Below are 24,002 nucleotides of genomic sequence, written 5' to 3'. Positions count from 1 at the left end.
TTTTTTTTCATATCTGAGTCTGGTTCTCATCTTGTTTGTCTCTTTAAACTGTGCTTTTTTCTGACTTTTAGCATGACTTTTAATTTTTTATCATTATTGAAAGCTGGGAATAATATATTAGATAATAGAATATTTGGTAAATAGGTCACTATTATGCGGTTTGGTGTAAATCTGGGTAGAAGTTGCAGGAGCTATAGGTGCCCAAGTCTTCATATTCTTTTAGTGTCCTTGTTTGTGTCTCCATGTTCTCCTAGGTCTTTCCTAGGAAACCCTCCCTAAATAAGGTCTGCTTCATGCAGCTCTTCCAGTTGCCATCTGCCATTAGTATTCTGGAGTCCTGCTACATGGACACAACACATGGGAAATAAAAAGCATTTATAACATTGTGGTTAAATCTCAGTTTTTAATGGTCCTGTGACTTTCTCAAGTGTTTCTTAGGCTTTTTCCCTCCTAGATGAGACAGGATGTCTAAGGGGGTCTGGAATCAGAGAAAGTCCATTTTCCAGGTGGAATGAGAAACTAGTAAGTTCTTTTCTCCTAGAGAGTAGTTTTTCTTATCAAAAATTCTCTAATTTTATTTTGCAATATTGTTCTTCCCCTATTTGGAGAGAGATAAGAAGGAATCCTTCTTAACTATTCTTTGTGAAAATTTGATCTTACTAGAAGTAAAATCCAAAAAAGTTTGGGGAATCTCCCTAAGATGGTGGCCCCAATAGTCTCATACTGGTTCACATTCACCCTCCTGTAGTTCAACAAAATTACCATGCTTGTGTTCCTAGAAGTTTGTAACTTCTGCTTCTTCTGCTCCCAGAAAGTAGATCTCAGCTGTAACTCTGCATTCTTCACTCTTTGCAGATTTGGGAGTATTGGTGTGCCCTGTAAGCTCTTCTGTCTGATATGTCCAAGAAAAGTTGTTGTTTTTCAGTTTGTTTAGAATTTTTCTTTTTTTATGATCAAACTTAACATCTTCCAAGTTCTTTACATATAAGATCTTTTTAATAAAATAAAGTATAACTGACATATTATGTTAGTTTTAAGTATACAATGTAATGATTTGATGTTTGGATACACTGTAAAATGATAACCACAATAAGTCTAGTCACAATCCATCATACGAATTTATGAAAAAAAAATTTCTTATGAGAACTTTTAAGATCTACTCTCTTGGCAAATTTTAAATATGCAATACCAAAAAAAAAAAGCAATACAATATTATTGACTATCGTAACCATGCTGTACATTACACTCCCATTACTTACTTATTTTATAACTGGAAGTTTGTCCCTCTTGACCCCCTTCATCCGTTTTGTGCAACCCGCAAACAGCTTTCTCCCTGGCAACTACAATTTTGTTCACTGTATCCATGAGTTTTATTTTGTATTGTTTGTTCATTTGTTATGTTGTTTGTATTGTTATGTAAGTGAGATCACATGATATTTGTCTTTCTCTGTCTGACTTATTTCATTTAGTGTAATACCCTCTAGATCCATCTTTGTCCCAAATGGCAAGATTTCATTCTTTTTCATGACTGAATAGTATTCCACTCTTTGGTAGACACTTAAGTTATATCCATATCTTTGCTATTGTACATAATGCTGCAATGAACATAGGATTCATACATCTTTTTGAATTCGTGTTTTCAGCTGCACCAATTTATAATCTCCCCAACAGTACATTAAATTCCTTTTTCTCCACATCCTTGCCAACACTTTTTGATAATAGCCATTCTGATAGGTATGAGGTGATATCTCATTGTAGTTTTGACATTGAGCATCTTTTCATATGTCTGAATGTCTTCTCTGGAAAAATGTGTATTCAGATCCTCTGCTCATTTTTTAATATGATTGTTTGCTTTTTTGCTATTGAGTTACATGAGTTCTTTACATATTTTGGATATTAACACCTTATCAGATATATGATTTGCAAATATTTTATCCAATTCAGTAGGTTGCCTTCTCATTTTGCTAATGGTTCCCTTTTCTGAGCAGAAGGTTTTCAGTTTCATGTAGTCCCACTTGTTTATTTTTACTTTTGTTGCCTTTGCTTTTGGTGCTTTGGATCCAAAAAATCATTGCCAAAACTAATGTCAAGGAGCTTACTGCCTGTGCTTTCTTTTGGGGGTCTAACAGTTCAGGTCTTACATTCATGTCTTTAATCCATTTTGAGTTTTTAGGTATGTTTAGGACACTAAAATTATTCTGTATGATACTGTAATGATAGATTGATGATTATTATGTGTTTGTCAAAACCCACAGAACATAAAACACAAAGAGTGAACCCCAATGTGAACTATAGACTTTAGTTAATAATGTATCAATATTTATTTATAAATTAGAATAAAGTACCTCACCAAAGGAAAAATATTAAAAACAGGGGAATTGTATACAGGTGCATGAGTATAAATGATTTTTTTTTTTTTACTTTTGTAAATAAAAGAAATGCTCCACTAGGCTTGCTCTAGCTTGACTGATTGTGAAAGCATCACATACCCTGTAGGTCTTTGTTTAGTTACTGAGAAAACTAGGGTGTATCTCTATGAAGATTTTAAATTATTGTTATTGGTCTTTTTTCTGAAAATGTTTAACAGTAATGTTATTTTCACTTAAAAGGGGGTCTTGTTAAAATCAAAACAGAACAAAACAAAAAACTACTGTGGGAGAACCTGAACTGGGAAAACTGGTTTTGCCTAGGATATTAAAGAACATTCACCATGGATGGGACTTAGAAGGGGGCAGGAGACCCTTCCCCATGTTCTCATTTCCCTTCTGCTAGCTGGATGCAGAGGACCAGAAGTATAGTCATTATCTCAGCATAACCTGAATGTGTGGAGGAGAACGAGCTGCCTACCAGAGTCACCAATCTGTCCATGTTAGATACATGAGAAATACAATTTGATTTAATGTAAGCCATTTGCATTTGGGGTCTGTTTATCAGAACCATAGAGTTGATACTAACTAAAAAAGTTACATGGAGGGGTCCAGTTTCCGTTACTCAAGAGATAGAAAGGTGGATGAGAGAGTGTGTCGGTGGGGGAAGAGTGACATTTTGTATTTGTTGAATTGGGAACAGATGTTAAAACATTGGATATTTTCCAGGACTTCTGACCCTGTCACATTTGAAAAGGTTTCTATCCAGCAAAAGTTTGTGTTCAGACTTTAAAATAAACAATCATTACAAACCAGCCCACTGCAATGGATGCTGCTCTGAGACATTATGTTCCAAACATTGGCTTAGTCTTCAATTATCTTTTCCACACAGAAGCTTACCTTCTCTCCCTTTGCCCAAACTTTCCATCAAAGAGCACTTGCCTTACTTCAGTACTTCTAATTAATGTTATCTCAGAGTTTCCCCTGTGTAGCTTGGTCTATTGCTCAAATATTCTTTTCTTTTTACTGAAATACAGTTAACCTAAGGAGATTAAAGGCCAATGCCTGTGGTCACACAGCCATGAGATTGAGCAGCTGTTTCCTGGCTTGAGAAACTAATACAAGATTGGATTGGAGTGGAACTTAGATGAGAGACCACCTGGTTATGTGGCTTCTGTAAACACTTCCCCTCCATAGGCATGTTGTTTGAGATTTTTATATTCTTTCCTTTGCCTTACACCAGGAGAATTTAATGCTTGTCCCATGGGACTTTTGCTTGCCATCTATCATAGGTTTATATACTTAGATTAACATGTAAAAATTGTATAGATAGATTTTGCTTTTAAAAAAATCTAATAAACTGAATAGCATTTTTATTCAAATAGTTGAAATGTTCCAGTGCACATACAGTGGAAAATGTAGGGCTTTAACTTTTGATAGACATGAGTTCATTCAGAACTCTTAAGGAGTGTTTCCAAAATAACCAGTTTGCTGTGCTGATTTCATGAATACATAACTTCTAATGATCTCCTTGAGAATAAGGGTAGTCTTCTTTTACTGTCATGAGTTTTAATTAGGTAATAAGAGTAATTATTCTGGCTATCATTACATATGATTATCATATTTATTCTAATATTTTTGTTTCTTTATTGAAATATTGAAAAAATTCTCAAGAAATAACTCAGAGAAGAGTAGTAACATCTTTGATATATATACATATCAGTCACCAAATATTTAATGAGAGACCCTAATGAGATGAATAGGATGGGGATGTTTGAAGACCTCTGATGGATAAAATAGCTATGTAGGCAGAAAGAGATTTAATATATAAATTAGATGCTTGTGAAATTGTTGAAATGGTGAAAGCACAGGGTTCCAGACTGAGCCCCCCAAATTTACTACTAGAACAAAATCCCAAAACTGTCTTGCCAGTTGAGCCTCTACCTCTGCCACAGGCAGGGATCTGGGGATCATGAAACTGCTGTGGCAACTACTGCCTCCAGGACTACACCACCTTACCCCAAATCCCAGAATGGTTCCAGGGCCGGTTGTACTGCTAGTGATGCACACCATGGGGAGAATAGAGTTGGAAGCAGTAGGGGCAGGTATTCTCCTCCTATGCCTGTATCTTGAGATGAGAGGTATCAGCGGCAACATAGAATACTTCTTGGTATTTTGGAGAATGTAGGTGTGCAGGTGACTTGTAATCCAATTTGAAGGCAGCAGGCTCACAAATGCAATACCTGATGCCACCAAGTCAAGAGCAGGAGCCAAAGACCCCAAGCCTGCCCCAGCTCCTTGTTGGAATGGGAGAAGAACTGGAAATTACCATGGGGTCTCAGCAGAACCCTGATGTCAACAAACTTAGGAGGTCACTGGATAGGAACATGAGAAAATCAATGATGTGAATTGCTGTTCAGGTATGCAGGAGAAAAACCTACTGCAACCTGAAGTACAAGCAGTGCCAGGGAAATGAGGTGGGGGTGGTGGGGGTTGGACAGCCTGGCAAGACCTGATGGAAGTCCAGCCTGGAAGCTTTGCAGGGTACCCACATGGGAGAGCAGATTTCTTTTCCTTTCTTTCTCCTCTCTGTCTCTCTTCTTCCTGCCTTCCCTCTTTCCCACTTTCTCTCCTTCCTTTTTTTTTCTTTAATAGGCAAATGTCTAAACTATAGGCTTGAATTAATGGAGGGATCCCTGGATTGTTAATGAAGATAAATCCAAAGTTGATTAAGTTGTCTGTCTAGGCTGGGACCTAGAGCCAAAACTGAAAGTGAGTTAAAGACATGAAGTTATAACTAACTTTGAATACCTCTGTTTTGGGGGCTTGTTGTACCTGTATAATTCATAGCTGTTAAATAGAGTTCTTGACAGTAAGCACCATGTACAGCTTTATTTTTTTCCTAACAATTTAGTCTCAAAATTTTCATGCATCTACAATAAATTTGGAAGAATTTTGCAGTGAAGAAGCATATGCTAACTACCTTGATTCTACTATTAACATTTTAATGTAATCACTTTATTATGTATCTGTATATTTATTTGTTCCTCTGTCCATCCATAAATGTCTTATTTTTTGAAGCACTCTAAAGTAAATTGCGCACATTAACATAATTTTCCTGAGTATTTCTTTCAACATCCATATTATTATTGGCTAGAGTCTAATGTTTGAGTTTTTAATTTCTTTTTGATGTAAAATAGACATAAAAAGAAGTGCCAAGCTGTTAGGTGTACAATTTCTAAGTTTCGAAAATGTATACACTGAACTAACACAAACTCATATCGTGATGGACCAAGAGTAGGCACCCTTTTCCTGTAAAAGTCCAGAAAGTATTTATTTTGTTTTATACCACTCTGTCACATATTTTTTGTTTGTTTACAAACTTTTAAAAATGTGGGAAAAAAAACATTTTTAGCCTGTGGGCACACGAAATAGGTTCTCTGGGGTTCAGTTTTTTATTGGGGACTGCACCTGATTATCCACAACGTTTCTTCTACGTCTGCATTACCTACAACTTATTTTTTGTCAGCCTGTCATACTTGGTTATTGTATTTGGTTGAAAATGTTCTCTTCATAATTTTATTCTTTCTTTCTGGATTGTTTCACACTGATCAACTCTAATTTGGAATAGTAATCTATTTCAGGTCCCAGAAGATAAGTCATTAGTGAAATGTAAATGTAATTAGATACAATGGGTTATTTGCCAAGGAACAATAGCGCTGTTAACTCTGTATTTTTGCATAAACGAATTGACTTTCCTAATATGAACTATAGTAAAAGTAAAAAGAAGTAAATAACTTGTTTGGTTGCCATAGTTGCCATTTGTATTAGTTATCTATTGCTGTAACAGATCACCACAAACTTAATGGCTTAAAAACAACATATGCGCGGGGCACCTGGCTGGCTCAGTCAGTAGAGAACGTGACTCTTGATCTCAGGCTTGTTAGTTCAAGCCCCAGGTTGGGCATGGAGCCTACTTAATAAAACAAAACAAAACAAAACATACCCTCACTGTCTCAGCATTCCTGTGGGTCAGAAATCTGGGTGTAGCTCCGTTGAGTTCTCTGATTCAGGATCTCTCATGAGGCAGCTACAAGCCGCTGTCAAGATGATGGTCAGGGCCGGGGTCCTTCATGAAAGCTCAGCTGGGCAAGGATCCATTCCCAATCTCACTTACATGATTGCTGGCAGCATTCAGTTCCTTTTGAGCTGTTTGGCTAGGGTCTCGATTCCTTCCAGGCTGTTGGCCAGAAGTCACCCTCAGTTACGAGCCACTAGGACCTTCCAAACACGACGACTTGTTTCATCAAAACCAACAAGGGAGAGAGAGTCTGCTAGCAAGATGGAGGTCACTCTTGTAATCTGGTCATGGAAGGAACGTCTCCTCAACACAGAGAGTATGAGTTAGAAGCAAGGCACTCGAGAAGGGGGATTATACAAGGAAGTCATCTCAGGAAGATGACTGGAAGCATCTGAGAAGCTGCCCAGCACGCCATTTGAATCTGTATTTCAAATGCATCCAATGTAGGTTTGTAAATCACTGCATAGTAGAATAAAAGCTGATGCTTAATTAATTATGTTTATACACTAGCCATAGCATAACCATATGCCGTGAAAAGACTTCCTTTTATGTTTAAACAGGTAAGTGTCATTCTCAGGAATTACAAATATTGAGTGCCTTTCTTTCTCTTTCCCCTGCTGGCTTACCACAGTACGGAGAAGCAGCTTGAGCCTATTGTGCTTGTGTCAGGATGTTTCAAGAAAATGGCTAAAGGACACAGCAAAAATCTTGCTTTCCTTTTCCTTAATAGGCAACTCTTCCCCAGGAGAATATTTCAGAATTTCATAGCTCTTAAAGTTTCCTTGAAAGTCTTCATTTAACTGAGCCGATTTCTTCTCTTCTGTCTTTATGCAGCCAGTTTCTAAATCAGCACAGTGTGTGATAATTGACTACATAAAAGCACAACCTGAGTGAAAATTTGTCTGAAAGTATTGTTTTGAAGTGGATGCAGACCAAATCAGAATTAGCCTTCAAACCATTGAAAACAGCTAAGAGGAAGAATGGGTGAGGAGTCAGCAATGTCATCCTTGCCTAGCAGGGAAAAAAGGCCCTGTATTTCAGGAAAAGTGACTCTCTTATTAATTCTCTAATTTTGGATGAACTACTCCTCTCCTCACTCCCTTTCTTCTGTTTACTCTTGCAGCTTTTGCTTTACTGAGAACATGCTTTTATTCATTTGCTTACATCTTCCAGTTCTTGGCATGTAACAGGTACACACATATTTGTTGTGTGAACAATTAATGAATCTACTTACCATTGGTGGCAGAACATTTTAACATTCCCTAACACTTTACTTACCTTATCACAAATGTTTCCTTTTTTGTTGTTGCAGTACTTTGATTTATAAAATCAGGAAAACACGAATCAGTTGTCTGTATGTGACTGCATGTATGTTACCTTGTCATTCAGTCAAGCCTGTTGACTTGTTAGTTATACAAACTAACCTGACATGCTTTACGCACAGTAACTTGCTGTCACACAACTCATTCATATTCTTCTGAGTGCTTGCAACTGTGTTTGTTAATATTTTTATATTGAATTTCTGGACTGGCTAACTCTCTATAAATGTGGGGTATAAATGCTATGAATTTCAAGTCATAAAACTTATGCATCTAATAATATAACTTAATTTTTCTATTCCAAAAAGTAAGTACTATCTTAAGCAGCTAGACTACAAAATGGCAGACAACCTAATCTAGCTCCTTCCAGGTAATCCGACCATTTTAGAATTTGAACTCAAGAGATTCAACATTTGCCATCCCAGCCCTGGAGGAGGAGGTTTCCGGAGACTGGTCACATACAGTCCTCTCCTGACGCTTAACCTGGTGTCTTCCTCCCATCTCTTCTTTGAGGTAATTGGCATCTATTCTCTCTCTCATGCACTGTCAATGTCCACAGCCCCATCATGGCCTCAACTGCCAGCATCTTTCTTGTCCCTTACCTCTCTCTGCCCTCCTGGGTCCCCTGCTGGGGATCAGGAACACCAAGCCACTTCACTTATACAGAGCTGGGGTACACAGAATCTCAGCCCTTCCATATGGCCAACTCCCTCATCCATTGCTGTCCATGCTTCAACCCTCACTGGGTAAGACATGCCATTTCCTTAATCCATAGCTGGGAAGAAAGCTGTAGATGTGGGACCCTGCCACAGGGTTACCGAGGCTGTAGGTGGCTCCAGATCCCCAGGCCTTAGCATGGGGAGTGGCAAGTGAGAGGATCTTTTCTGAGAACTCTCCTCCAAGGAGTGGTGGTCTATTGTTCCCATCTCATTTCTGAGGAAAAGTAAATTCTCTCACAGTCAGCAAGCACTTTTTTTTTTAATTTTATTTTTATTATGTTTAGTTAGCCAACATATAGTATATCAGTAGTTTTTGATGTAGTGTTCAACGATTCATTAGTTGTGTATAATTTTATTAAGAAAAAATTAGCATGCAACAAAAGCACCTATTCTGAGTCTGTAATTTGATGAATTTTGACAAACACACACCTGTGTAACCATAACAACAGTCAAGACACAATATTATCATCATTCTAAGGCATTCCCTTGTGCCTCTGGCAGTGCATCACCCTCTACCCCTGACCCCAGGTAACCACTATTTTTTTTTTCTTTTTGGTCACTGCAGATTAGTTTGCTTTCTCTGGAAATTCCTTTAATGGAATTATACAGAATGTCTCTCTTTTTTCTTGTCTGTCTTCTTTCACTCGGCATGATAGTTTTAGCCCTACCCACATTATGCATATCAGAGTTTTTTGTTTGTTTTATTACTGAGGTCTATTGCATTATATGGATGTACCAGTATTTGCTTACATATTCACCTTTGATGGATCCAGTGTTGATTGCTACCAGTGTTGGCTATTACAGATAAAACAATTATGCACGCAAGTTTGTGTGGATGTTGTTTTGTGGACGTTGTTTTGTGGTATATACCTAAGAGTTGGATTGTAAGAAACTGCCTGTGGCAGAATAATACACTCCCAATGATGTTCATGTCCTAATCCCCAGAACCTGTGAATATGTGACTTCAGATGGCATAAGAGATTTTACAGGTGTGATTAAATTAATGATTTTGAGATGGAGAGAGTATTCTGGGTTAATCAGATAAGCCCAATATGATCACAAGGGTCCTTTATAAGAGGGAGGCACGAGGGTCAGAGCCAAATAAAGAGATGTGAGCAGGCCAGGAACCAGTTGTGTAGGCAACTTCTAGAAGCTGGAAAGGCATGGCAATGTCTTCCCCTAGTGTCTCTAAAGGGATGCAGCCTGCCAACATATTGATTTTAGCCCAGTGAGACCTGTAGACTTATGATCTCCTTAACCGTGAGATAGTAAATTTGTTTTTTTAGGCCACTAAGTTTGTGTTAATTTGCTGCATCAGTAATAGGAAACAGCTATACTGCCAAACTGTTTCTAAAGTGATGATACCTTTTGCATTCCCACCAGCAAAGCATGAGAGTTCCAACTGCTTGTCATCCTAGACTATTATCAGGCCTTCTGATTGGAATCATTATATAGAGGCTGCAGTGGTGTCTCATTGTGGTTTTAAATGGCATTTCCCTTATGACTAACCTATGTTGAACATCTTTTCACGTGGCTTTTGGGTATCCAGATATCTGTTGTCAAATGTCTGTTAAAATTTTGTCTATTTTTATAGAGTGATTTGTCTTCTTGCTATTTATGTGGATTCTATTACTATCTGGTATCATTTCCCTTAGGCCTGAAATATCTTCCTGTAGCATGATTCATAATGCAGATCTGCTGACAATAAATTTCCCTAGTTTTTGCTTATATAAAAATGTATTTCTCTTGTCTTCATTTTTGAAGGATAATTTACTGGATAAAGACAGAATTTTTTGGTTATAGCCCTACAGGGTTAAATTTTAAAATTTTTTCTAGCACCTCAAATGCATCATTTGTATGCCTCTTGGACTCCATTTTTTTCTGAGAAATTAGTCATTAATCATATAATTATTCTGACATTTGTGATAAATATTTTTTCATCAGTACTTTTAAGATTATCTCTTTATTTTTGACTTTTGGCAGTTGAACTGAAATTTTCTAGGAGTGGATTGCTCTACTCTACTTGGGATTTGTTAAGTTTCTAAATTTCCAAGGTATTTTTTAATGAATTTGGTGGATTTCTGGCCATATGTCTTCAATTTTTTTTTTTTCCTGCCCTTTTCCTTTCTCTACTGGCTTCTTCTGGATCTCCAGTTACACTTGTGTTGGACTGCTTGATACTATACCACAAATGCTCACTTTTTTCTGTGATCTTTTTTCCTCTGGCCTTTGGATTGGGTCATTTCTGTGGATTTATTTTCAAGTATGCCAATTCTTTCCTCTGCCATGTTCAATCTGTTGTTGAACATTTTGAGTTACTTTTATATAGTTATTACACTTTTCACATTTAGAATTTTTATTTATTTCATTTCTATTTTTTTCTGTTAAGATTTCCTATATGTTAACTAATTTCAACCATTTTAATTTTGATTATTTGAAGCATATTTATAATCACTGCTTTGAAAACTTTGGCTGATGAATTTTTACTAAATCTGCCCTACTGAGACTCCGTTTTTATTGACTGTTATTTGCTCCTGGATATAGGTTATATTTTCCTGCTTGTATGCATGTCTAGCATTGTTTGCTTTCACTGTCAACTTGGTTTCACTGGACACTGTAGATAATACATTTTCGTGACCCTGGATTTTTTTTTTTTTTAATCTGAGGATTGTTGCATCATTGTTTAGGTAACCGATGAATTTGCCTGGATTCAAATTGCAAGCTGTGTCCCCTGTGGCACCCGGTAACTATACTAAGTGTTTATGGTTTCTAGCTTCTGCCTCTTTTTAGTCTGGTCCCCTTTACATTTATGTTGTGCATGGATTTGTGAAATCAATTCATAACACAGAAAAGTCACAAATCTCTATTTTAAAGATATATGTCTCTATGGTCTCTATGTACCTTTTCAGAATCCCCTGGGGTCTTCCTCTGCATGTATATTTCAGCAGTCAGGTAGGGATTTGGGTGAAGTTTATACTCACATCATGGATCTCACCACTTCTGTGGCTGCACTGTTTCCAGGACTTTCTATAAAGTTCAGAACTGTTTTTTTCTCAACCTCTGATTTTGTCCTCTGCCACCTCAAGCTGATAATGGTGTGGTTTTCCACAATGATAGTCATGGGGATTGTAAAATGCCCTCAGGTAAAAATGATAGAAACCATTATTCTTATCTGTTGCAGTGGCAATGTTTCAAAAGTAACCTCTCCTTCAGATTATGAATTTTCACCTTTCTAGTCAATTGTTGTTTGTATTTCATCCAAGTTTTCTAATAATTATTTGTAGGAGGTCATACCCACCCACTCTGGCACCAGTACTGGAAGATCCTCCCTCTATCCTCAAGGAAGTTTGGTTTTTTTGGTTTTTTTTTTAAAGATTTTATTTATTTATTCGACAGAGATAGAGACAGCCAGTGAGAGAGGGAACACAAGCAGGGGGAGTGGGAGAGGAAGAAGCAGGCTCATAGCGGAAGAGCCTGATGTGGGGCTCGATCCCATAACGCCAGGATCACGCCCTGAGCTGAAGGCAGGTGCTTAACCGCTGTGCCACCCAGGCGCCCCTCTCAAGGAAGTTTTAATCTTCTCTTGGTAAGATATGTGTTTGGGTGGAGGAGAAGGTATTTGCACAAGTGCAGTTAAGGACATATAATGGTAATTATCATCAAAAAGTCTTTAAAAAGAACTGTACAGGAAGAACACTTAGGCTTTGAGTCTTGATATTTAAAAAAAGTGAAACTCAAAATTCTCTCTTAAATAATAGGCTTTAAATATTATTATTCTGGTAGAAATTTAAAAAAAAATTATATTCAAAAGTTAGTTGACATCATTGCTTCCCCAAATTTGTATTGTATTCTCCCATCTGGCAAATGAATGCCTGCTGAGATGGGGAAGCTATTGAATCCATGACAGAAGGAAGACCATTATAGCAAAAGAAATAAGGGTGGTCTCATTTAATATTTCCAGGTTCTGTCTTGCTACAAATAGTATTCATAATACAATTCTTATATAACTTACCTTCACGTGTTCCCCTGAAGCACCTGACGCCATTCTGGCACACTGATCTGCTTTAAAATATTTTTCTTTAGGGCGCACTCAGGTATTTACCCCTCTTTCATGCAGATGGTATCTCCGGGGTGGCTAGATCCTCTTTATAGTCCCAGATTCTCTCAGACAGCCCCTCCTCCTGTAGTATCGGTTTCCTCAGGCAACCAGGACATCCGGGAGTTAATAAGCCACCACTTTCCTTGACCCTTCAACCAGAGTAGGGGGCAGGCTCTTGCTGCTAACATTCTCTAAGATTCTTTGTTATTCCCTCTTTAGGCTCATAGCCATCTCATCACCAATTTTATTTAAATTCTCTCTGGAACACATAAAGTTTCCTGCTTTCTTGACGGCCCTGGAAAGACATTCCTCATAAATAAATTGCTCTGTTGGAATGGAAATAAGTGTGCAGGCAGGCAAAAATAAGTAAATTAAACAAAAGGATTGCTGTGGGAGAAACTACCGTATAAGTGATTCTCAGCAAGTGATGTCTTCCCTGACTCATAGCAAGCAACGCAGGAATAGGAATTAAACCATCTAGGGCTTCCATTCCTTTTGGCTTATCCACACTTTTGCAGACATGGTTCACAGGCCTTCTCTCATTGTACCATACTCACCAATAATGGGTGATCATAGGTGTGTTGAGACTGAAAGTGGCTGACCTTTATCATGTGAAAAGTGCATCACAGGGACTTGCTAATCGGTTTGTTACTGTGGCATTTCTGAGCTCTGAGTGTGGAATTGTTTAGACAGATTTACCTACCATTTAATTCATAATCTAAAAGTCTGTCTGACAAATTGTCATGTATTGCTACTCAACAGTTGTCCTCTCAGCTTTATGAAATTTGCTGATAGCTTGTCATCAGAGGAATAGTGGACACTCTTGATGTCCTTCCCAGATACCCTTTGAGCCAGTGTACCCATCTCTGGCTACTGTGAGTATTGGGTGGTTAAGAGGAAATGATTGCACTCTTTTCTGGGTAACTGCCTTAAGTTATGAAAGTTTTCTTGCCCCAAAACACCTAAGAATTATCAAAACAGGACTTTAAAGCCCTGGTGTCCTTTCCTAGATGCAGGACAACTCCATTATACTTTTTTAGGCTCCAGGGCTCCCTGTGGGATCTGGCTAAGGGCAAATGTCAGCTAACACATATTTTTGCTTACCTTCTTCTGCTGTTCTATCTTGTGTTTCCCATTTGTTTTATAAGTTACTCCTGAGAACTTTCTTTCAACAAATCATTACACAAGAACTCCCCTTTCAAGCACAGATTCTAAGGAAACTTATCTAAGTCAGGGTGGAATGCAATTATTCCTATAGCCAGTCAGCACTGTTCATATCACACGTGATTCAAAAATAGATTTTCTCTGCAAGATGTTGGAATACCGGCCACTTATTTGATTATAACACTTTATAAAAACGTAGCTTTGCCTGTGGAAAAAACTCTGAAAATATATAGATAAGAGTACCAAGTCTGTATGCTTGTCTTCGGGCTACTTCAGTTTTCTCCTACACAAGATGGAGATCATATCCTGTTAAAAATACTTGTGAAGAGTGAATGAGATACTATGAATGATCCCAAGTGGCGTGCTCAACAATAGTAGGTGCTAGTGGGTGTTTCTAACAGATATATGGCCACATTAGATTGAGATTTCCAGTTTCTGATCATATTATGGAATTTGGAAGAAAGCAGTATAGACAGAGCTGAGTCCACTTCAAAAAACATTTTCCTACATTAAGAATGATACAGGGAAAAAAATGTCACTAACTTTCCAGGTAAAAAGGCATCTACAACTTCTTTTTTCTAGTGTGATTAAAACTCTAGGTAAGAATGCAGTAAGAAAAATAATCACTTGGGATTTTAGAGATCTGATGTGGAACACCAGACAAGGATTTCTGACTTGTTCAAGAGAATGAATGTCCATCCACGTCAGATGGGCTGGAATATCTGACCTTGGGCCTAGGGATTTGACAAATGAAGGTGGTCACCATTTTAGAACATAGAGTTGAGTCCCTGGATAACTTTCTTCTTGCTCAGTCTTTAGAAGACTAGACTTTCTAGTCTCATCACACTTAAGAATGCTTCATTTGTGTAACAGCTCTATTTGTCACCACTCACGTAGTATGTCTTAACTGAAGTCCCTGATGTCTTTCATGTCCAAATTCTATACAATCCTTGAGCTGGAAAGTGAGTCCCTTGATAGTCTTAGTACAACCAAATGTTGGTGGCTGGGTTTGTCATACTGTGGTGGATTTGATTTCAACTCAGTCAAGAGTGACCCTGTGGAATTGTGGGCCGGTCACCTAATCAGCAAAACTAGTCCTGCTGTGAAGCTTAATGTTGAAACCTAGGGCTAAATACTATAAAGGTTTTATTTTCTCATCTGTGGGTACATAACATAATTTTATTAATAAATAAGCAAAACTATTTAATAAGCAATATTTCATCTATGAAGAAATTTGAAGCTTAATCCAGAGGCAAACCTAGCTAGCTAATAAAGATAATATTCTACCAACACAAATGTATTATTAAAAATAAGCTTACAATGATTTTTGTGGTGACTTACATTATTGTAATTAGGATGTTTTCTGTTACTTCTCTTTTTCAGTTGCTTGAGTCTCTCTACTGAGTAGTTCTAAATCTGTTAAGTTTTGTTGTTACATACAGTTCTTTAAATAGTTTTTAATTAGTTTTAATTTAGGAAAGGAACGTTTTGGTATTCTGTGATGAAAACTGTCAAAATAATATGAATAAAGCATACACGTCACCTGTGCACACATAGAAGTTCATTATTACTCTCATCTAATTTTTAAGTCCCCCCCATTTTACTTTTTAATTATTTTACACAAAGTTTTAGTCATATTGGTAATGATATGACAGGTAACTTGCAAATCCATTTTGCATCTCTACTGCATTTTCTGCAGTGGGCTTTTCTTTCAACTGTGTTAATTTATTGGGAGTCACAAAAACAAGTCAGTAGCTCCACCATATTCTACAAATCTTAGATTAGTTGGGAAGACATTACATCATGCACATTATTAGAAAAACAAAAAACCCTAACATTGTCTTTCCTTAGGAGTTACTGCTAAAGATCTGGGCACATCTTTGATCAAGGGGAACCTAGGCCAGGAGAATGAAACTTCTTCACTCTTCTCACCAGACTGACTGTCTTGCAATGTTTAAGTTTATATAAGGTGTCTTGTAAGATTATCCCATAAGATCTAGTAATCAGTTGTTGTTGATATGAAGAAGCGGTCGGCTCAGTAGGTGCTCTCCCTCCTTCCCTGCTTCCCTCAGCTTTGCTGCCATTCCAATCTCCCCATGATTTCATTTCACAACATATTAGAAGCATACGTACTTTTGTGCTTTCTGGGAAGACAGGCTAGGAGAGCTAGTATGAAGATTGGTCCTAGAAAAAAAACCTTGGGATAAGATTTTGAGGTTGTGTGGCTTGATGGTGAATTTTATGTGTCAAATTGACATGGACATGGAAGGCCCAAATATTTGGTCAAACATTATTCTAAATGTGTCTATGAAGGTGTTTCTGCATGAGATTAACATTGGTAGACTGTAAAGCAGTGCCCTCTGCTATTTAGGTGGGAGTCATCCAATCCATTGAAGGCCAACTCTCCCTTGAGGAAACTCCCCCTGACTGATGGTAGTGCTGGGACATCACTTTTTCTTGCCTTCAGACTAGAAATGAAATGTCGGGGGTTTTTTTGTATTTTAAGCCTGCCAACACTTATACTGAAAATAGGCCATCAGCTCTCCTGAATCTCCAGCTTGCTGACTGAATCTCCAGCTTGCTGACTGGAGACATACAGATACATACTCTCTATATATAGTGTGTGTGTATATATATATATATATATATATATATATATATATATATATATATATGGAATCTGCCAAGTTTGTTCATATATATATATATGAACAAAATTTTAAAAATAAATTTTCTAAACTGGTTACGGCGTTTCTGAGTCTCCTTAATCCATTTAGGTTTAAAGACACTCATGACTCTATTTCTAGTAGTAAAGAGATCACAAATAATCCATGGAATGATCTGCCAGTAGAGATACACAAAACATCACCATGAGATACTCCTAATCAAACATTAAAAAGAAGTAAGGATTTCAGTAAACATGTATATGATACTTTTTAACATTTTTACCAAATTAACAAGAACAGTGAGATTGGCTGGTTGCTCCTAATGTCACTGAACAAAGTGAGAAAAGAAAGGGATTAGGTCAGGGATTTGAATACCCAGCTCAAGTACTGTATAACTGACCTGAAAACATCTACGTCTACCCTGAAAGAGAACAAAATCTCCTCAAGCTGCTGGGCTGAGATCCTTGACAACAAAGCTCATTCTGCAACTGGCTGAATTGCAAAGCACACTGAACTTCCAACCTCTCAGAGTGTATATTGTTAGAGAGAGGGTATCGAATGGAAGGAATGGCATCCTAAAGGTTAGATGTGTGGGAAGATCCTGATGGAGATGGAGACATTGAGCCCCTGAATTCTTACGAGTATTCTTTGCCAGTAGGAGCAGCCTTTCCACACTCAGAAGAAATCTCCACCTTCATCTAAGGGGATTAACCCTGCCTTGTCTGAGAAAACTGTATTGGCACTTGCCTTGTAAGACACTGCTGATTCTCCTCAGGACCCATCCCACCACCCTTCTTTCAAACTTTTTTTTTTTAATAATTTTTATTTTGTTATATTAGTCACCATACAGTACAACCCCAGTTTTGATGCAATATTCCATAATTCATTATTTGCGTATAACACCCAGTGCACTGTGCAATTTGTGCCCTCCTTAATACCCACCACCAGCCTATCCCAATCCCCCACCCCCCTCCCCTCCGAAGCCCTCAGTTTGTTTCCCAGAGTCTCCCATGGTTCCTTCCCCCTTCTGTTTACCCCCCTTCATTCTTCCCTTCCTTCCCCTACTGATTTTCCTGCTATTTCTTATGTTCCATAAATGAGCGAAGCCATATGATAATTGTCTTTCTCTGCTTGACTTATTTCACTTAGCATAATCTCCTCCAGTCCCATCCATGTTGCTACAAATGTTTGGTAATCGTTCTTTCTGATGGCTGAGTAATATTCCATTGTATATACGGACCATATCTTCTTTATCCATTCATCTGTTGAAGGGAATCTCGGCTCCTTCCACAATTTAGCTATTGTGGACAATGCTGCTGTGAACATTGGGATGCATATGGCCCTTCTCTTCACTACGTCTGTATCGTTGGTGTAAATACCCAGTAGTGCAATTGCTGGATCACAGGGTAGCTCAATTTTTAGCTTTTTAAGGGACCTCCACACTGTTTTCCAGAGTGGCTGTACCAACTTGGTGGGAATCCACCAACAGTGTAAGAGGGATCCCCTTTCTCCACATCCTCTCCAACATTTGTTGTTTCTTGCCTTGTCAATTTTTGCAACTCTAACTGGTGTAAGGTGGTATCTCAGTGTGCTTTTGATTTGAATTTCCCTGATGGCTAATGATTTTGAACATTTTTTCATGTGTCTGTTAGCCATTTGTATGTCTTCATTGGAAAACTGTCTGTTCATAGCTTCTGCCCATTTTTTTATTTGATTATTTTTTTCCCATGTATTGAGTTTGAGTAGTTCTTTGTAGATCTTGGATACTACTCTTTTATCTGTAGTGTCATTTGCAAATATCTTCTCCCATTCCGTGGGCTGCCTCTTAGTTTGTTTTTTTTTATACTAATATTTTTTATTATATTATGTTAGTCACCATACAGTACATCCCTAGTTTTTGATGTAAAGTTCCATGATTCATTACTTGCGTATAACACCCAGTTCACCGTGCAATACGTGCCCTCCTTAATACCCATCACTAGCCTATTTTCTCAGCACTGTTTATTGAAGAGACTTTTTTCCACTGAATGTTTTTTCCTGCTTTGTCAAAGATTAGTTGCCCAACTCCCGAGGGTCCATTTCTGGGTTCTCTATTCTGTTCCATTGGTCTATGTGTCTGTTTTTGTGCCAGTACCATGCTGTCTTTGTGATCCTAGCTTTGTAGTATAGCTTGAAATGCGGCAATGTGATGCCCCCAACTTTGTTTTTCCTTTTCAACAATTCCTTGGGAATTCGGGGCCTTTTCTGGTTCCACACAAATTTAAGGACTGTTTGTTCCAGTTCTTTGAAAAATGCCATTGGTATTTTGATCGGGGTGGCATTGGAAGTGTAGATTGCTCTGGGTAGTGTAGACATTTTAACTATGTTTATTCTTCTGATCCATGAGCATGGAATATTTTTCCATCTTTTTGTGTCTTCTTCAATGTCTTTCAAGACCAATTTACGTCTCTGGTTAAGTTAATTCTGAGATAACGTATGATTTTTGGTGCTATTGTAAATGGAATGGATTCCCTAATTTCTTTCTTCAGTCTCATTGTTCGTGTATAGAAATGGAATTGATTTCTGAGCATTGATTTTGTATCCCGCCACATTACTGAATTGCTCTATAACTTCTAATAGTTTGGGAGTGGATTCTTTCGGGTTTTCCATATAGAGTATCATGTCACCTGCGAAGAGAGACAGTTTGACTTCTTCTTTGCCAATTTGGATACCTTTTATACCTTTTGTTGTCTGCTTGCTGTTACAAGGACTTCTAGTACTATGTTGAATAATAATGGTGGGAGTGGGCATCCTTGTCGTGTTCCTGATCTTAAGGGAAAGGCTTTCAGCTTTTCCCTGTTGAGAATGATATTCACTGTAGGCTTTTCATAGATGGTTTTTATGAAATTGAGGAAGGGTTTTAATCAGGAAAGGATGCTGTATTTTTGTCAGATGATTTTTCTGCATCAATTGAGAAGATCATATATGGTTCTTGACTCTTTTCTTGTTGATATGATCTATCACACTGATCGATTTGCGAATGTTGAACCACCTTGCATCCCAGGGATGAATCCCACTTGGTAATGATGGATAATCTTCTTAATGTACTGTTAGATCCTATTAGCTAGGATCTTGTTGAGCATTTCGGCATCCATATTCATCAGGGGTATCGGACTGTAATTCTCCTTTTTGATGGGGTCTTTGCCTGGTTTAGGGATCAAGGTAGTACTGGCCTCATAGAATAGTTTGGTAGTTTTCCTTCTGTTTCTATTTTTTGAAACAGCTTCAGGAGAATAGGTATTATTTCTTCTTTGAATGTTTGGTAGAATTTCCCGGGGAATCCGTCAGGCCCTGGACTCGTTTTGGGGGAGGTTTTTAATCACTGCTTCAATCTCCTCATAATTAATTGGTCTGTTTAAAAAAATCGATTTCTTCCTGTTTCAGTCTTGGTAGTTTATAGGTTTCCAGGAAGGCATCCGTTTCTTCCAGGTTGTTTCATTCATTGGCATAAAGCTGTTGATAAAAGTTTCTAATGATCCTTCCTATTTCATTGGTGTTGGTTGTGATCTCTCCCCTTGCATTCATAATTTTATTAATTTGGGTCCTTTCTCTATTCTTTTGAATAAGTCTGCCCAGTGGCTTATCGATCTAATTTATTTTTCTAAAGAACCAGCTTCTAGTTCTGTTGATCTGTTCTACTGTGCTCCTGGTTTCTAATTCATTGATCTTTGCTCTAATCTTGATCAACCGCCTTCTCATGCATGGGTTAGGCCTGTTCTTCTGTTCCAGCTCCAGCTCCAGCTCCTTGAAGTGAGAATATAAAAAAAAAAATTTAGAGTTTTCTATTCTTTTGTGTGAGGCTTGGATGGGTATGTATTTTCCCCTTAGGACTGCCTTTGCAGTGTCCCATAGGTTTTGGACCAATGTGTTTTCATTCTCGTTGGTCTCCATAAATTGTTTAAACTGATTTTTAATTTCCTGGTTTACCCAATTATTCTTGAGCAGGATGGTTCTTAGTTTCCAAGTGTTTGAGTTTCTTCCAAATTTTTCCTTGTGATTGAGTTCCAGTGTCAAAGCATTGTGATCTGAGAATATGCAGAGTATAATATACTGAGAATAATCTCAGTCTTTTGGTATCGGTTGAGACCTGTTTTGTGACCCAGTAATGGTCTATTCTGGAGAAAGTTCCACGTGCATTTGAAAAGAATGAGTATTCTTTTGTTCTGGGGTGTAGTGCTCCATATATATATATATATATATATATATATATATATATATATATATTCCATCTAGTCCAGTATATCATTCAAAGCTCTTGTTTCTTTGTTGATTTTGTGCTTAGGTGATCTGTCTATTGCTGAGAGTGGAGTGTTGAGGTCCCCTACTATTAACGTATCATTATCTATATGTCTCTTTATTCTGGTTAAGAGTTGGTTTGTGTATCTAGCTGGTCCCCTGTTGGGGGCATAGATATTTATAATTGTCATATCCACTTGTTGGATACATCCTTAAGAATAATATAGTGTCCTTCTGTATCTCTAACTACCGTCTTTAGTTTAAAATTTAATCTGTCTGATATGACAATTGCTACCCCAGCTTTCTTTTGAGGTCCGTTGGCATGAAAAATTGTTTTCCATCCCTTCACATTCAGTCTGGATGTATCTTTAGGTTCAAGATGAGTCTCTCGTAGACAGTAAATGGATGGGTCATGTCTTTTTATCCACTCTGCAACCCTGTGGCATTTATGGGATCATTTAGGCCATTCACATTGAGAGTGATTATTGAGAGATATGATTTTAATGATGTCATGTTTCCTGTGAAGTCTTTGTTTCTATAGATTGTAAATTTATGTTCTGTATCACTCTTGGGGTTTTTTACGTTTACAGAACCCTCCTTAATATCTCATGTAGGGCTGATTTGGTGGTTATGAATTCCTTCAGTTTCTGCCGATCCTGGTAGGTCCTTATCTCTCCATCAATTCTGAATGACAGCCTTGCTGGATAAAGGATCCTTGGCTGCATGTTCTTCTCAGTAGAGCTTTGAAAATACTGTGCCAACCATTCCTGGCCTGCCAGGTCTCTGTAGAGAGGTCTGATGTTATTCTGATATTTTTCCCTCTGTACATAAAGATTTTCTTCCCCCGGCTGCTTTCAAGACTGTATCTTTGGATCTAATATTTGCGAATTGCACTATGACGTGACGTGGTATAGGTCTGTTCTCATTGACCTTGGGACGGGTCCTCTCTGCCTCTTGGACATGAATGCTTGTTTCCTTTGCCAGATTAGGGAAGTTTTCAGCTACAATTTGTTCAAATATCTCTTCTAGACCACTCTCTTTCTCTATTCCCTAGGGGATGCCAATGATTCTGACATTGGAATGATTCATTGAGTCAGTAATCTCCCGTAATCTAGATTTTTGAGATTGGATTTTTTTGTGCCAGGTTTCTGTTTTAACTTTCTCTTCTACCATCCCATCCTCCAATTCACTAATTCGTTCTACTGCCTCATTTACCCTCGCCATCAGAGTGTCTAGTTTAGACTGCATTAGATTCATACCATTTTTAATTTCTGCCAGATTCACTGTCATTTCTGCCCTTAGAGTTCCTATATTCTCATTAATATTTTGTTAATATTTTTTTCAATCCTACACATCATCTTGACCATTGTTACTCTGAACTCCATTTCTCACAATTTGGTTATATCCATATCCATCAGTTCTGTGAACGAGGCCACAGACTCATTATCTTTTCTTTGCTGGGGGGCATTTCTCCTCCTTGTCATTCTGATGAAGAGAGATTGCGGGGATGCCCAGAGCCCAAATTATTGACCAGGACCCAGGCAGTGTGCACTTGTTTTATAGGGACCTTAGGGATGTGGGCTTCTTGATTTTTCAGCCTGCCTTCTGGGGGAGGGGCCTGCTGCACTGATACTCAGGCAACCCTGTTTGGGTAGAGTCTCCCTGTCCCCTGTGAGGGTGGATGGGGATGGGCACAATGTGAGCTGGTATTTCTGGGCTTTTGTTCTCTGGCAGCTTTTCCCGGCTGTTTTCTGGGACTATTCTGAGAGTCAGAGCAACAGTGGCCTTATCCTAGCCTCTGTCTCAGAACAGAGAGATCACAGTCCACTCTCCACTGAGCTCTCTTGGCCACTTTAACTCTGTTTCTGTCAGTGCTGCCAAAACCTCTGAAGCATCCTGGGATGTGTGCCCCACAGCCAGTGTCCCAGCCCTCACTTCCAGGGCCGCCATATCTCTGTCCTTGGTGCTTCTAACACCGCCAGCCAACCCCAGTTCCCGCGCGCGCTCCCAAGCTCCCTGTTTCAGTGTGGTTCACGCTCCAAAGCGCAGATTTTCAGTCTGGTCGCGCACGCGCTCCCAAGCTCCTGATATCAATCCAGTTCCAGTGAGCACTCCGGAGGTCCAGTTTTCAGTCTGGTCTCAGTTTCAGTCTAGTTTGAGTGTGCGCTCCAGAGGTCCAGTTTTCAGTTTGGATGCGCATGCTCCTGAGCTCCCGGTATCAGTTCGGTTCCAGTGAACGCTCCAGAGCTCCAGTTTTCAGTCTGGTCCCATGCACGATCCCAGCCTATGGTCCCAGTCTGCTCTCTCGTGGGTGCCGGTCCGCAAGTCCAGTCTGCTCCCTAGTGCAGGTGGCTACTGCTTCCCGGTGCCCGAGCGCATTGGCTCCCTCCCCCTTTTGTTTATCTTCCGATATCTGTGTGCGGCTTCATGGCTCCCCACTTTGTACCTCAAGATTCAGCACTGGAGATATTCGTTTGTAGAGATCCAGATGTATCTTCCTGCATCTCAGGCTGATTCCATGGGTTTTCAGGATGGTCTGGTAGATATCCAGCTCAACTCAGGGGACCAGCTGAGAAAGGGTCTCCTACTCCTCCGCCATCTTTTCTCCTCCTTGCAGAAAGTTGTTGCTTTTCTTTTCATAGAGTTTCTGCTACTCTTTTCTTCACTCTCCAGTTGCATTCATAGGTATTCATATTTTTGGTAGATCTCTAGCTGAATTCCTGGGACCAGATGAACTTTAGGCCCCTGCTCCTCTGCCATCTTGGAACTGGAACCAAGAGTGCTCCCCTCTTTGCCTCTTGATCTATAAATAGCTCAAATTCCAGCAGACCCTTAAAGGTGACATACAAAGTGTGACCCATGAGAAAGTACACTGCACTCCAAAGGAACTGCTTGGATTTTCTAATTTATGCAGCCAGAAATCTGGGGAAAATGTGTGGGAATGGGTATTAAGGGTATGGTGTAACCACAGGAGGCACATAAAATTAAATCTGAGATTCTGCAGATAATGTTGCTGTTTGAGATATTAGAAAGAGCTCTAACAATTTGTTTAGTCGGCTGAACCATAGACCAAAAGATGGCTCACAATTGGTGAATTGGATATGCTGGGAATGCTTTGGTTTAAGATAAAGGAAGGGATTCAAAGATTTTAGGATGATTGGGATGTTAGAGTGGATCTGTCACTTAAGACCTATTCACTCACTCTAAGAGAGTCCTAAAAACACCTTTCACCATGATTGTGAGACATGAATTTTTGAAGGGAGTCCCAACATGCTTGCAGAGCTCTGTGATCACTCTTCTTCATAGGCCAGTC

General features: G+C 38.7%; 1 pseudogene; it reads left to right on the top strand.

Moving 5' to 3' along the window:
* The window catches only part of LOC103670657, a 104,741-nt pseudogene that overhangs the window by 17,933 nt on the left and 62,806 nt on the right, over positions 1–24,002 (top strand).

Source organism: Ursus maritimus, unplaced genomic scaffold (genome assembly GCF_017311325.1).
Source record: "Ursus maritimus isolate PB19 unplaced genomic scaffold, ASM1731132v1 scaffold_6, whole genome shotgun sequence".
In the NCBI taxonomy this organism is placed as follows: domain Eukaryota; kingdom Metazoa; phylum Chordata; class Mammalia; order Carnivora; family Ursidae; genus Ursus; species Ursus maritimus.
This window is presented reverse-complemented; position numbering and strand designations above follow the sequence as displayed.